The 16062-nt window shown below is 48.6% G+C and overlaps 1 non-coding gene across 1 annotated transcript; it reads right to left on the bottom strand.

Moving 5' to 3' along the window:
- Window positions 1–15790: 15790 nt before the first annotated feature.
- Trnac-gca lies at window positions 15791–15862 on the bottom strand. The gene has a single exon. It is a non-coding gene; the product is annotated as a tRNA-Cys (tRNA).
- Between the last annotated feature and the right edge of the window lie 200 nt (window positions 15863–16062).

Below are 16062 nucleotides of genomic sequence, written 5' to 3'. Positions count from 1 at the left end.
ATACTGATTTGGTGATTGCATCGATCCTAAAATAGAACAAAAAAAAAATGAAAGCCGTTTACAATTTCCTGTGACGCCGGATTAGAGCGCAGCTCTTGAAGCGGAGGATGGAAGCGTAGTGAGGGATAGGTGACTCCTTGAAGTCACGTGAACTCAGGGGGGGTCGTGTGACATTAAGGGGTCACGTGACCTCGGGGGGTCACGTGAGCTCAGGGGGGTCACGTGACCTCGGGGGGGGGGGGGTCACGTGATCTCGGGGGTCACGTGACCTGGGGGGGGGGTCACGCGACCTCGCGGTAACGCCGACGCCGACGCCGCTCAAGTCGGAAACGGGCCCCTAAGAGCTGCGCTCTAAAAAGTTGTTGACATCCACTGTGGCGTCACAAGGGGGGGGGGGGGGGGGCGGACCGCCCCGGGTGCACGGCTCAGGGGGGTGTCGCAGCGGGCCACGGGAAAGGGGGGGGGTGGGGAGGGGGGGGGGGGTCGCGGCGGGCCACACGAAAGCGGGGGGGGGGGGGGGGGGGGGGGTGCGCGGCGGGCTACCGGGTGCCGCTGACCCTCGTGACGCGACTGGGCATCCACAGTTTCTGAGGCGCTACTTTCCAAACGCAGAGCTTGGCGTGTCCCGAGGACCTTATTACGGGTCCGCAGCCAACGAGGTTGCGGTATTTTCCGTAATGGATTCGGAGGAACGAATCACGAGGCAAAGAAGCGTGAACACAATCAGCCCCGCCTTGCATTTCTTAGGCTGACAGTGACTTTTGATATTCGACAATCTCTCCACTTCCATTTAATAGACGTACTTCGGTGTCTGAGTGGGACAACGCCAGCATGGTACCGCAAATCTAGCCAAATTTTCGTGCTGGTTTTCGCCACATGTTTCCTCGTAGTGGCTCTGCTCTTCTTAACGGCTTTGTGGATTACACCCGCTTCCAGTAACGGAAGCTGGTTCCACTGGTTATACATTTTTGTTTATTTGTGGAAGCACTACCATTGCTTCGTGCGGAGAAACCAGTGGTTCATTCGGAACACAACGCGTCTTCGAGTAACAAAAATGGAATCACGAGAATTCCAACGTCGTCGGGAACTTCACTGCCTAAGCTGATCTGAGAGTGCGGAAAACGTTATGCAGCTCTCCCATCATGGTGTGTTGATCACGGATGAAAAAATCCGCCTCTATGATGTTCATGTCGCTCCCAGACGGGTAGCCGGAATCTGGCTTGGGGCAGCGTAGCACATTTTCTCAGCGCCTCGTAATATCTAAGATTGCATTGAACTCGGTTCCCTAGTCTAGGATTCCTGATAACGCTGTCTTGACGAAGTGATTATGTCAATCGGAATTGTTCTTTCAGGGAACAGATAAGGTTTGGTGAGCAGCTTGAAGAATCCGCTGGAAATCCGCCACGTATGATGTCTAGACCTAATTTGGCCCCGGCGAGAAAAAAAAAATCCCTCGGATTTAGTGGTAAATTCGCTGAGACGGCACACTGACCAGTTTATCTGGAGAAAACATATTTTGTTGTGGTCTTGAACAACGAGCACTGCCAAGGCTTCCCAGCATCTACCCAGGTTCCTCAACAGCGCTACTGATTTCACGACTTTGAACGATCACAGAACTACCCAAAGTAAAAACCGAACCCATACAACCCAAATACCGCAACCACCGTCACCGTCACCCTTTCCCTTTGCATTTCTCACCTCTTCAATCCACCCCTTTTTTTCTTGCCCCCAGAACGGTATAGCATGCTGGGACAATAGGGAGCTTTCGTAGATCGTTTTCGCCGTCTCGCAACGCTCTCCGCCACCCGCTACGATGCCCAGAACTCTACAGGCAAGGCCATCGGTGCGCAGGCGCTGTAGCGGCTTCTTCTTTGCGGAGGGCTTAGCGCTGGGAGAAACGCGGTCAACGAAAACTTCCTAGTTGTCTCCGGACTAACCTATTCGTCTTTCCTTCACCCCCCCCCCCAACCTCTCTCTCTCTCTTACGCGACATTGAGCATGGCGTTTCACATGTGCGCGTCATGCTCAGAGTGACATCGCAGACTTTATTTTTAGGTCCAAACATATGCCGGCCGCATAATTCGCCGATCTACCTCCGCAGATCACGGTGATTGGCTGTCGGAGTGTAGGAGTGGAGTGCTCCGCGGGAAAGTAGGTGCACGGCCATTTTATTAGTGTGTAGGGCAAGCAAGCACAGGAACAGGTCACACCACCGAGAATAATCAAAGCCTGTGCACTAGCACTTTGACGCCACCACTGTCGAACGAAGACACCGATTGGAGACGAGTGCTGCGTCATACTCTGCTGGGCCTCGTGTCTAATGAACGCGTCGAAGGAAGCTCGGCATCGGGCTCGGGTCCAGTCGCTGAGTTGGCTACACTCGACTGTGATGACGTTTCATGGACGAAGAGGAGGATGTTCGCGGGCCCTGAATATTCAGATGGCGGTTGAACAGGCCTGGCGTTAGAAGTCGTGTAGTATGTGCGTGCGTGTGTAAGTGTGTGTTTGTGCGTGTTTGCGTGCGTACATGTGCGCCCGCGTATGTGTGTGTGTGTATGTGCACCAGAAAGGGGGTATATTTCATCTGACTAATACTACTAGCCCTATAAAACAACAGCACAGATCTAAATCTCAAAGGAGCCGACACAATTGAGAGCAGTGAGAAGCACAGCTAGACTAACAGAAATCTATCGCTTATTGTTTTTCGCGCTAAGAAACAAAACCAACGGGGCTCGCATATAGGTTAAATTACAATGGTTCTCGATTGTAAAGCAGACACAGCGGGTTTATTCGCCATGGTCGTACAAGGTAGGAGCCCAACGAGACACGAAGACCGGCGAGGGGGGCTGGAGAGGAGAGGGAGGCTGGTTATTGATGAGGCGGCCGCAGGGGCGATGGTGTCGGGAGTTAGCGGCTCACAGCGTGATCAGTTCGGCGAGATTGATCATCTGTGCTTCCGCACTCTGAACAATTCCCGCGCGTCCAACGCTCTGCAGAGCACGTGGATTGTAAATCGCTGCGATCTGCAGAGGGAGTGAAACACGTAATAAGATCGCAAAAACGAAAAAAACAAACAAAATACTGCATCCAGAAATGAAGTTTACAAATTACAATGTGACACTGAGTATTACATCATCATTCTCACAGTAGGAAGTTAAGAAGCAACCTTTCGTCGCGTAGCAGAACGCTTTGAGGAGAATTGGAAGTTAAATCCCGGCAAATTCGTCAAGTAAAAAAAAAAAAAAAAAAAGCACACACACACGCACAAAAAACACACAAAAAAGGAGGTTTGTGATTCGAAAGAGTTACGCAATTTTATAAATCCGCTCCCTATTTGTAAAGAACCGTGCTTTCTTACAGGAACTGTGTGCACTGCAGATGTGCGGGAAGAGGTTTTCGAAAGAGCGGAGCATCTGCGGAAGCTGCGATGTACAGTAACCGCATCCAGCCTGGATTGATGTGACAACCACGAGTGCAGCATCATACAAAGCGCAGGAAAGTACGACGTCGACATCGTACCGTCGTGCAAGTGCCCTCGGCCGGTGTGACGGGATGTCGTTGCGTATACGGTGAGGCCACACATTTCTAGGGGCGGTTTTGTTTGCTCGATGGGAGGGCGAGAAAGGAGTGTTTTTAGTGACATTTCCATCAGATCACGAGAGTAGCCAGCGTGAAATGACATAACATTTCTCTCGTGGCTTCCGTCCGTCACATCACAACCAAGAAGAGTGGTTGTTTGGGCGAGTTGGTTTGACATCTTATACAATCTTGTGCGCAACAAAGACGAGGACAAAAGCAGAGAAGAGGACACAACAAGGCGCAACTTTCAACTGAATTTTATTGAAAACGTGTTCCGGTATATGTAGCCAAGATTTGCCTCGCCTTGATGTCACGGGTTGTAATCCTGGATATACTTGTTATCAATTGCCAATTACAGGTTCAATGGTATGTGTAAAAACTACTAGGGTGGGAGCTTGCAGTCATCTCAATCTCAAACCAACTCGGTCAAATTTAACAGTCTTAACGTCACTTTTATTCCCGTCAATGGAAGCAAATAAAACCGCCGTGGTGAGCGTTTGGCCAGTCGTGAAAGCCAACCACAGTGACGCTTCAATTTAATGAGCAGAATATTGTAAAACCCTTAATGTTCGCGAGCACTTAATTTTCACAAAATTCTCGAATTGATAAATTCGCGAAATTTAAGGGCATGCAAAAAATTTTGGTCCTCAAGAGTTTCGATGCAGGCGTATGGGATTCGCGAAAATTAGTGGCTGTGTTTATGTCCTCTGTAACCGATTCGCGAAAAATAGGGGCGGCGAAAATAGAGGGTGTTACAGTATTACCATCCGAGAAAAAAAACGTCGAAATGACATTGCATTTTTACGCAGTCCGCAGCAAAGCACCGCAAAAAACGCCGCCCCGTTTTCTTTTCTATGCTGGTCACCCCCTCATAAAAAACAATGCACGAATAAACCGGCTTTTATAGCCTTTCCTCGGGGGAGAGGGGGGGGGGGGGGAGGGGCGTATGAGCCCCGAGAAGATAGAGTGGCGCCATCTGGCGGCTCCTTATCGTGACGTAGTACCAAGTATCACGTGGCCGCTTTTGCGCTTCGTTCATAGCATGCAGGTTGAGGTGTATCGTTCACAATTCATGCTTGATTTGTCAATTTTAACGAGAGTTTGGGGTTGCGTGTGACCTAATCCTATGGCTGTACTTCTCGTCAAAATTAAAGGGGCGGTGCAACGATATTCATTTGGAATGTTTTTCACTTTACACGAACTTACTGGCACTAGTAGGACATAAGGATACCCTCACGCAACATCACTGGCCAAGAAACTCCTTTGTTGCGGTGCAATTTCAAGGATAAAAGTGTGCGTTTTCATGCAATCTCTCCTTCGCGAAACTTGATGACGTAATTGGAGAACCCAGTGACGATATTTGAATGCAGCTCATAGAATGGACCCGAGCATTGCGTGGGCACTCGATTTGGGCTCGTGACAATCGACGGCTCGAGAAGCATCTGTGTAGTGGCCCGTGTGCAATTGCTGCAATGACGACAATAGCCGAACCATAACAATGTCTGGAACTCAGCACGTGTCCTGTGCCTTGCCAACCCCAGCGCGTGGCTATGATCAACATTAGCGCCATATAATCGGCACCAGATCACGTAACCGCTTGTTCTGACTGCGAGTTGAGGGGATGAAGGCTGCTCGTGTTTCTTTAATTTTTTCTGCGACTTCCAGCGCGTGTGGTGAAAAACGGAAGAGTGTTTGAAAGGTCATTAACGTCAGGTTCTAAGCGGTATTTGCGCAAAGAGCAAAAATTGTTGCATAGCCCTTTTAAAGGGGCCCTGCAACAATGCTTTGACTGGTGTTTAATTTGCACCGAACCTGAGTGCAGTGAACGTAGTAACTTATTAAAACTTTTCTCGAATTTCGCTTTATTTTAAAAGATATAGGCAAATTAAAATCACAAAAGCATGCAAAAAATTACCTTCATGACGTCGTTCGTCGCGGCTTGAGTGGCCGTGAACTATAAGAAGGGTAGTGAGCTCAGCGAGCGCTCACGGCTGCCGCAGTCCGTGTCGACGGCTCGAGAGGGCGCGACTAAAGCATGTGTTGGAGTGTTGGATAGGCTGTATGAAGCAGGCGGCCAGGGCGGCTCGCATTGCATTTGCTGCGCGATTAAAGACTTATTCGGCATGACACTTCATTGGCCACAAACGACAGCAAACACAGGGTAAAGATCAGTTCAGAACGAGAGCCATTTCGCGCTGCCATACCGCCAAGCGTCCAAATCGCAAGCCAAACCTGCTCGCCGAAGGCCTTCGGAACCGGTCGGATCCTCGAGCCCGTATACGACCGCAGCGCCGCCACGTACATCCGGGACCTTTCTACGCTCGCCGCTCGTCGGTGCCTGATCCCGCTACCCCTTTCTAGTATGCGCCGCCTTTTCCACCGCTTGGGGGCGGGTATGTCGACGAGCCATTTCTTGTTTCCTTACTTTATAAACTGCATTTGTTTCTTTTCTGATCTAAAACACTGAACAAAAACTACTTTTATAAATAATTGAAACGGTTCGCGCCACTTACATTTTGTATTTTGACTAAAAAAAGTGAAAGCCGTTTACAACTCCCTGTAACAACGAATTAGAGCGCAGCTCTTGAGGAGGAGGAGGGAAGGGTACTGGGGGGTGAAGTGACCTGGGGGGGGGGGTCACGTGACCTTGGGGAGTCACGTGACCATGCCGATGATGTCATCAGTGACGTCACTGATGACGTCATCAGTGACGATGACGATGCGGACTCCGATGACGTCATCAGCGATGATGATGATGCGGATGTCGGTGACGTCATCAGTGACGTCACTGATGACGTCATCTGTGATGTGACGATGACGATGCGGATGCCCCCCCGAAGTCACGTGACACCCCCAGGTCACGTGACCCCCGCCGAGGTCACGTGACCTCCCCGATGACGTCATCGTCAGTGATGACGTCACCGGCATCCGCATCGTCATCGTCATCATCACTGATGACCTCACCGGCATCCGCATCGTCATCGTCATCATCACTGATGACGTCATCAGTGACGTCACCGGCATCCGCATCGTCATCGTCATCATCCCTGATGACGTCATCAGTGACGTCACTGATGACGTCATCAGTGATGATGACGATGACGATGCGGATGCCGGTGACGCCATCGATGACATCATCGGGGAGGTCACGTGACCTCGGCGGGGGTCACGTGACCTGGGGGTGTCACGTGACTTCGGGGAGGGGGGGTCACGTGACCTCGGGGGGTCACGTGACTGTTATCTGTTACTTCAAACCTGGATGAATGAAAACTTTCCGTTCCCTGTTAATATTTGTGTAAGGAGAGAAGATGGAGGAAACATAACTGGAATTCCGTACACAGACGGGATCCATGTAAACAGTTCTTTTTCTCGACCTGTTATTCGCCACCATTTCGTCCCATTCCTTTTTAGCCTCCTGAAATAGTAGTTGTTTTACATATTGCTTGGAGAACGAACATGTAATGAATTTACCTCAAGAATACGCGAGTTTTGCATATTGGTCAGCTAATTCGTTACCGACATTTCCAGCATGTGCTTTGACGTGCACAAAATATATTCTATGTATTACTTGTTGTTTTGATAAGTTGCTTTATTACGTTTATAGGTCTGGTTTGAGTGTCTATATTTGAAAGGTTTTGAAGAAGAGAGAGGCTATCTGTGTGGGCATGGTTACAACTGTAGGATGAGTTTTGTTATCTTTTACATACATTAGAGCTTGCTGAAAAGCCGTTCGCACTGCATCGTAAATCCTAGCATAATCTGGGAGTCTATATTGTTCAATTTGTTCTATGTCTCCTGAAGGCAACATCACCACAAATGCGGCAAAGCGCACATGAAGGCTCCCTAGCGGCACCTACTTTTCCTGGTGTTAAGGAACCATCTGTGTATATACTGGAGTTACTAGGGATAGTCATCTTTGATGCGTATTCTATTTTATGTTTAAATGCTGGATATATAGACCAAGGATTATATTTATATTCAGTATTATGCCTGTTAAATGTTATATTGTTACATAGTATTTCCTTATTTTCTTGAAACAATAAGAATCGTTTAACTTCCTTTTCTAATGTAATATGAAGAGGCAGAACGTTACTGAGTATAGGAAGACATATATTACTGGTAGTACGATAGGCACGGGTGATAGTGGTGTGGTGCCCCAGGCCCGTGTGCGGTACGTTGAAGTCCCCCGCGACGACGAGCGTGTTGTCCCCAGCACTCCTAAGGCTCTCGAGGAAGAGGTTCTTGAATCTTTGTCTGCTTTGCTTGGGGTTGCTGTAGACGTTGGTTAAAGGGCAGCTCCGCCGTCAATTTGAGCGTTTTTATCAAAACATATTTTCGGAAAGGGTACTAAAAATTTAACCTATAGCAGCGGTTAAATCATGAAAAAACTGTTTACATAATTCATAATCGTCAAAATACGCTGAAACCGATACCGAAACTAACTTGCCACTCGACTGGTCCGCCATTTTGACGTGACGTCACATATGGTATAAACACTCGCACGTGTGCAGTTTGAGCCTGGTCAGCCTGGCAGCAGGTCACTGTTTTGTGTTCGTGCCGCGGATAAAAATGGACTCATCAGGCTCGTCTGAATCGAGCAACGATGAGGATATGCTGCTAGATGTTGAGGACGATGACGATAACCCGTTCTCATACGATCCGCCGGCATCGCCTCCGAGAAAACCGCCAGCGGCGGCTGCATTCGTGATCCGCCGCCATGTGGACCCAGATACCGCTTCCGAAGCGGAATGGTAAGGCAGCTTTTGTTGCTAGCACGCCAAAAAAAAACTGATCGACGTTATGCCTTTTTATTGGAGGCACTTTTTGTTATATCTTGGGGTCTGACAATAGACGGTTTTAGCAGACCGTGTTTTCAAGCGACGCTTCCACACACAACACCAATTTCCTCCAGTCGCCATTACGCGCTCTTACATAACTGTATAAACCACTGATCTCTATCGCGTTTGCCCGCTCCGCGATTGCGGTCACTGGCGGCCATCTTTAGGTAGAGTTATATCACCTCTAGCCAATGTAAGCTGCTGCAGCCGCTATCATCCATCCATGGCAGATAGCGTTTTGGCAGGTGGGTTGGCAGGCTGCGGTCAAAATAGCGTGGGTGATATTGCGTGCTTGATTAAAATTATTTGACGAAACATGTTTTTGAAACCCGGCGTGAACAGTAGTCCGGTTTCTGAGGACCTGGTGAAAGTTTCACGAAATCGAAGCACCGGGAGAAAAGCAGCACAGCACGTATCGAAAGTCGCATCGAAAGAAGCATCGAAAGCAGACGACGGTAGGGAGTCTGCTTTTGATGCGAGCTGCGCTGCTTTCCGCCGGTGCTGCGCTTTCGTAGAACTTTTTCCGGGTCCTCAAAGATGAGGCTACTGTTCACGCCGGGTTTCAAGAATCTGCTTCGTCGAACAACTTCAATCAAGCACGAAATGTCACCCACGGTACAGTGTACTAGATCTACGGCTATTTTTATGGCAGCCTGCCGCCATTGCGCTGTCCGCCATATTATGATGGCTAGAGATGATATAACTCTACCTAAAGATGGCCGCCAGTGACCGCATTCCGGTCCATAGAAGGAGCTGGTCAAATGCGATCCAGCAAATAGACATAGAGATCAGTGGTATAAACCGATAACATAAGCAAAAAGCAGACAGTCGCTAGCACCAACTAGCTAAAAAGCAAGCACCCTGACCAACATGTGACGTCACGGCAACGTCAGCGCCATCATGGCAGCCTCCGTGTGCCGCTCTTGCTCAGTGTTGCCAGTAGGGCTGCAGCAAGTGATTTGGGTGTGTACATGTAAATTTCAAAATTCATTTTCTTCTAAAAAAATTAATATTTTTCCGAGATATTTTGTACACATGCTCAGGAAGGGCATCCAAATACATGGTGAAAATTTTATAGAAATCGGTGACCATCAAAGTTACGGCGGAGATGCCCTTTAAGAAGATGCTCTCCTTCCCCGCTATGATTTCAATGGCTTGCTTTTCCAATTTCGGGTCCCCTTTGCAATCGTGTTCTAACGAATTAATGCCCTTTCGGACGAATGTGCATATCCCTCTTTCATTCTGTCCCAATTCTTTCGCGTGGGCTCTGTATCCCGAGAGTTTTGGGTCTTGGCTTATTGTTTCTTGTAGCAGTATTGCGTCCGGTTTGTGTTTTTGATTCCTGATGTGCTGCAGCAGTGTTGCTTTCTTGCTTTTGAGGCCTCGGCAGTTCCAGATCCATACTTTTAATGTTGTTGCCATTGCTGCGAAGGTATGAGGTTGGCTATGGTGTCCAATCGTTCCGTGACCGTGGCAATGAGCGTATTGAAGCGGGTTTCCATGTCTCGGCTACCTTCTTCGATCTTGACTACGCGCTCCAGGAGGACTTTATCCAATCTGTCTTGTCTGTCTTCCAGTCGGCGGATGCGACTTGTTTCTGTGCTCCTTTTCTTTGCCGGAGGTTCCTCCGCGGTTTCGGTCGGTTCCTTTTCATCCGTTGCTTGGTTCTTGTTAACCATCTTCTGCATCATTTCTTTCATCGCCGCCATGCAGCTGCCATGCGTCGTATCGTTTCTTCTTGCTCGGTGATTTTTTTTTTGCATGCTGTCGGTTCGCTTCTTTAAGCGCCTTCATTTCTTTGTTTTCCGGCTCAGCCACCTGTGCCCAAGTGACTTTGCCACCTGCGCTTTTGCTCCCCGAGCGTGATGACGCACGTGATGGTGATCTCGAGCGCGAGGCGCGCAGCTGTGGGAAGTTTTCCATTGTCTTCGGGGGAATCCCCTTTCCCGCCTTTTCTTGGTTTCCCTCCGAAGCTGTTGTCTTGCGTTTCCACTGCCTTCGCCTGATGCTGTACGGCGTCTTGAACTTGCTTTTGCATTCCTTGTCTCCTGTGACATCGGGACCGCCGCAAAGCTTGCATTTCGGTGTGCATTGGTGCCCTTGGCTGGCCGCTGCAATGCAGATTTTAGCTTCCGGCCTAGGGCAGACGTCCGCCCGGTGACCCACCTTCCCGCACTTTCGACATACGTCAAAGTGTTTGCGGTAGAGGGTGCACCGCAGCAGTCCGCCTCCATAGTTGGCGTAATTGACCGATCTCAATAGTCAGTTTGACTACGCCACCGCTGCCGCAGTGCATCGAGGGAGCTTTAGTCTTTCTGCACGTGCGACACGCCTGCTTGAGCTCTGCGTGTGTGGAGCACGACACGGCACGAGCCCTAGCATGCACGGCCGTCTGTCTGCCTCCTGCGAACTAAAGTTATGGCGGTGTCACGCATGCGCCGAACGCTCAGTGAGATCGGTCTATTGAGTACCTTCGGTCCCTCGAACGCCACGATGATGGACGTTGACGAGCCGATTCTCTGCGCTGCTCGCGCCATTGGGTTCCTCATGTTTAAAACATTCTCATTGATCGTGGATGCCAAGTCCTCAAGCGGGATCCCTTTCACAACGCCTTTGACCGTGCCGTTTGGAGCGGTCGCGTATGCGCTCACCTTGTCAGTCTTGTCACCGATCTTGATCCCTTTCACGTTTGCATATTTTCTCGCCTGGAGCTCGTCCGGCGTGCTGATCACCATGCTTTATCGAATCGTAGTGTTTCAGATTAATGCCGCAGTCGGCATTAATCTGAAATTGCTCTGCATTGTTTACGACAGCCAAACTCCAAACACCCTTACAGCCCTGGCGGCATCGTGGGGTCATTATTTAACCCTTTTCTTGCATCCTCCTAACACCGTTCTTACGCCCTTTCATATTTTAAAGGTGTAAACAGGGTGTTCAAGTCGTATCGTACACCCTTCTAATACCCTTCATGTTCAAAATGAGGGAGTTAGAAGGGTGTTTTCAGTACTATAGCACCTTTAAGGGTGTAAAACGTTTACTGTGTACGCGCTAAAACACACAATCAAAGCGAAGCAAAACGGAGAAAATACCCGGCCTCGTCACGTGGTCTTGACACTACGTCACCATCGCCCGATTCCAGCGCTCCAATCGCTCCTGTTCGGGGCTAATAGCTCAGTGGTAGAGCATTCGACTGCAGAACGAGTGGTCCCCGGTTCAATTTCGGGTGCCCCCTCTTGCTTGCAATTCCGAGCTTTAGTTTATCGACATATTGTAGACCATGAGATGGGGAATGTTTTTTATTGTTCCCCATCTCATGGTCTACAAGATGTCGATTCATTACCAGCTCGCCTGCAGTCTATCACTGCTTACAATTTAGTTTGTTTTGCTCAGCTGCGTGAAAACCGCTCGCGCCAACAACTCTTCGCGGGGCGTCGCAAAGCCGCCCCTCAACTATAACGTATGGCTGTCTTGATATGCGCTTTTATTTATTTCGAAGCCGAGAACCATGTAAAACCGTATTGAGTCGTTTTAAGCATTATGTATGTATAGACACGCAGCTTTCAATTTTCGAACAGCGCTCCTGGCGAGGAGTATCGAATATCCTTAAAGGGGCACTGACACATCAAAGCCATATATTTTTTATTATCCGAAATGATTGAAAACGATGCTGGGACATTACCCTCAAAATTCGAAACTTGGGAATTCAGTATTTATGAAGTAAAGAAACAACTTCCAAATGGCCGAATTCGAAGTTCCCGCGCGATCCGCGCCGGTGCGTTGACGTCAAATGTTGCGGAGTCCTGAGAGTCCACTTTCTTTCACGACTCCGTGTTGTTGCCAACGCGACCCGAAGCGAGGAGAAAAGTAGCGGGAGCTCGGGCGCCGGCGGACCGAGAAAAACCGCTTTTGTTCTGTGTGACCGGTGCCGCGCCTGCTCAGGCGGCATGTTTTCCGAGGGATGATACAAATCCAGGAGGCGACATCACACCGTACTCTGATTTTTGGTATTTCAAAAAGAAGGGCCGTAGTGCGTTCGCAATTGCGTTAAAAACATGTTTTACAATTGCCGTTATTAAATGTTATAGAAATGTTGCATACAAAGCTTCTAAATTTCATGATTTTTGACGTCACGAATCAAAAGAAGCCAGAAGCGAAAAGCGGGAGAGGAAGGCGCCAAAAATAAAAAGCGCGCGCGCGTAAGAATATTTTTTTTAGATGCTTTTTTTTTTTTGTCTCTGACTACAATTTGCATCGTTTTAGACAATAAAAAGTACGACCCTTGGGGTGTCAGTGCCCCTTTAAAGGGGTACGGAAACAAAAATTGAAATATTCAGATTTCGTTCGTAAATGAGTCAAGCATGACGTGTAATAACCGTAAATGATAATCGCACGTTTGTATTTTGAACGACTGGCTATATTTTTCGTTCCAAACGGTGCACCCGAGCAAGCGCTCGAAGAAGGCGAACGGAGAGCGCGATGCGTCATGGGATATCCGGCGCAAACAAAAACAGAAAGAAAAGGTTCCCCGCATTCGTGACGTAGCAATGCTGGCGTGGTTATGAGCTTCGCCGTTGGTGGCGTTGTCAGCGTTGTGGTGGCGTCAACGCTTTACAACCGACCCGTTCGAAGTACCCGTGGGGTGACGAGCGTGTGGCTGGCCCAAGGAGCACGTAGCTTCCACAACACTGTCAGCTTAGGGCTGAACAGGGTGGGAAAAGCAACCTTTGTCCGAATTTTGAGCTACGGGGTAATCTTCTAGGGGGAGAATGGCTGTATCCGGGTGCACAAACGAGGGTCCGAGAAAGAGGGGAGTCCCTCCTTTCCGTCTTCTTGGTCTGTTTGGTACAGTGCGCGGGAGGAAAGCTAAGAAAGACAATGTTGAAATTCCAAAGAGCGGCGCTGCTTTGATGGCACTTGATACGTCATGACTACGTAGAAAGTTCCCCAACGTTGCTAGATTACTTCGCAAATAGCCTCCACATGCAGCCACCAGGTGCACATTGAAAGATCGTATAATTGGCTTTAAAATTACTTTTCTTGTGCCTTTGAACGAAATAATAGTATTCTTGAGGTTATGCTGCAACATGCAACACATTAGAGCTAAAAAATGAGCGCTGGAATTTTGTTTCCCTTAAAACCTCTGACACGCCAAAAAAAAAAAAAAAATTTCGTGCTAGGCGTTGAAATGGCATGTCAGGACATTACAAAAAAAATTGTTTCACTATAGAGTTGCGTAGTCTTTTTTTATAAAAAATAGAAATACGAGGCCCCATTCAAAGTTCCCGCCAGTGCACTGTGACGTAACAGTGTACCGCAAGGTGTCGGGACGGTCAGAAGGGAGGCATCGACCTACGTCACTAAAAGTGGGTTCGCAGGAAGTCACGTGAGTTTCACTCCTCGTGCTCTCCGCGACCCTGCTTAAGACTTTTTTTTTCTGCTCTTTGTACGAGCGATTGTAGAAAACGAAGTTTCAGTTCCACTAGCTCTTTATCGCTGCACCGTTGGTTAGTTCGCGTGCTGTAAAAGTTGAGGACGAAGAGTCAGTGGATCGGATCGACGTCGATGGAGGTCAATGATGAAAGCGTTACGAGTACAAGCCAGTGTACGAGTGCATGCCGTCAGTCCGATGATACGGAGCTATACTGGGCGCAAAAGAAGCTATCAAGTTTCGAAAAAGAAAAAAATTTAGAACGCTCGCAGAAATTAGGATTGCTAGCGTACGACACGCCCAATTGCATTGCTCAAAGTTCGCACACCGCGGTCGTCGAATCATCGTATATCCTCCAGGCTGAAGATGCCTGCCGTCTCTCGGAAATGCGTGCAGTGTGATCTCTCCTTCAGTTGCTGAAATACCGGGACAGTCCCTCACACAGCACCTTCTAGGCATTGTAGTTGATCACGTCAATTCACTGACTCCTCTTCTCCTACCTTTACAGCAACATTAAGCGATGAAGAGCAAATAAAAGAAACCTTGTCTGCTTGGATCGCTCGTGGAGGTGCGGAGAATAACAAAAATATTAAAAAAAAATATTACACGCGCTCGCAGTAAGCACGAGGAGGGATAAAACTCACGTGACTTCCGGCGATGCCTCCCTTCTGACCGCCCCGACACCTTGCGGTACACTGTTACGTCACAGTGCACTTGCGGGAACTTTCAATTGGGCTTCGTATTTCTATTTATTATAAAAAAAGAAAACTACGCAACTCTATAGTGAAACAATTTTTTTGTAATGTCCTCACATGCCATTTCAACACCTAGCATAAAAAAAAAAGTTTTTTTTTGGCGTGTCAGATTTCCTTAAAGGCGCGGTTCCACTGCTCATTCATAAGAAGAGATTCTGCAGACATGTTTCTTGTATGACGGTCCCATTGGTCGCGAAAAAACTGCAGACATGTTCCAAAGATAGAATCGATGAAGTCCACATGCTTCGCACATGCGTGAGGCGTGTCCTTCCATGTTCTCATGTCTGCAGCTTTTGTAAGGTGGATGAGGAGGGACTGCGGCCCCAGCTGGCGCCTCGGTTATGCGTCATTCAGCTCTTGCGGGGTGCTTACGGATGCAATGTTAGAAAATAACGAGGACAGCAGAGCTGAAAGAACTATATTCTTGTCGTTTTGATAGGACGCTAAAGTCTCGAGCTGCACTTTTATTTCGCTGCTTTTTGTTTGAAACGCTTTGTTAGCGCACTCGGACAAATGCATGCTTTTACATATTCGTGACTCGCGCATGATTGTATGCTGTAGCGCCACGCTAATGGCCGCTCGCGTCTTGCGAACGCTAAAGGGCCGGTTCATGTAAGCATTACACGGTCGCGTCTTTGCGGCCGCGGTCCCGCCCCCTGGCCGAGAGAAACGGACATATGGCAGCTCTGTCCAACTAATCCTTGAATGTCGAGAATAATCTCTGGAGAAGGGGAACACAAATCTCCACACACACCGAGGTGACTGTTGCGCGACCGAAAAAATCCGCCTGGTACTGGTACCGAACAAGGGACCTCTCCATTTTGACCTTCTTGTCCAGCTCGCTAGCACCTTCACATTCATTTCATTATCACCACAACCTTAAGATGAGGACCGTTCACCCTTGTTGGTGTTAGACCGTTGCTAGTTGCAATATATGGTTGCATCGCTTTCGTCTTACGTGTTTATTCTTTCTTGAATCTTGACACGAGCTAACATGCTCTTAGTCCATTAATACAAAGTATTGCAGCTCCAAATGCAGACGCATGACGTTCTGGGCTTTAGAATAAATTAAAAAAAAAGAATATAAATTGACAGCTTCACAGAAATAGCAAGGGCAGCTTGAATGTCACAAGAGCAGTGACCTCTCGCCAAACTGAACAAACAACCTAACGCTCAAAGCTGTCAAAAATAGGGGGCACCCGGATTTGAACCGGGGACCTCTCGATCTGCAGTCGAATGCTCTACCCCTGAGCTATACCCCCACGAGAGGAGGCCGTGGAAGCCGGTTTAGTTGAACTTAGTTTTTATATCTGGTGATGGGGGGGGGGGGGGGGGGGGGGGGGGGGGGAGGGAACCAAACTGCTTTGAATCGAAAAGATATGTGAGATAAACCTCAAGCTAAACGTTCTGTGACCTTGGGCCACCAATATTTAGACACGGCCTATTCGCCTTATGAGCGACT

Source organism: Ixodes scapularis, unplaced genomic scaffold, assembly GCF_016920785.2.
Source record: "Ixodes scapularis isolate PalLabHiFi unplaced genomic scaffold, ASM1692078v2 PGA_scaffold9__187_contigs__length_104089568, whole genome shotgun sequence".
NCBI classification, from domain to species: Eukaryota; Metazoa; Arthropoda; class Arachnida; order Ixodida; family Ixodidae; genus Ixodes; species Ixodes scapularis.
The sequence above is the reverse complement of the archived record's forward strand: the minus strand, read 5'-3'. Positions and strand labels throughout refer to the sequence as shown.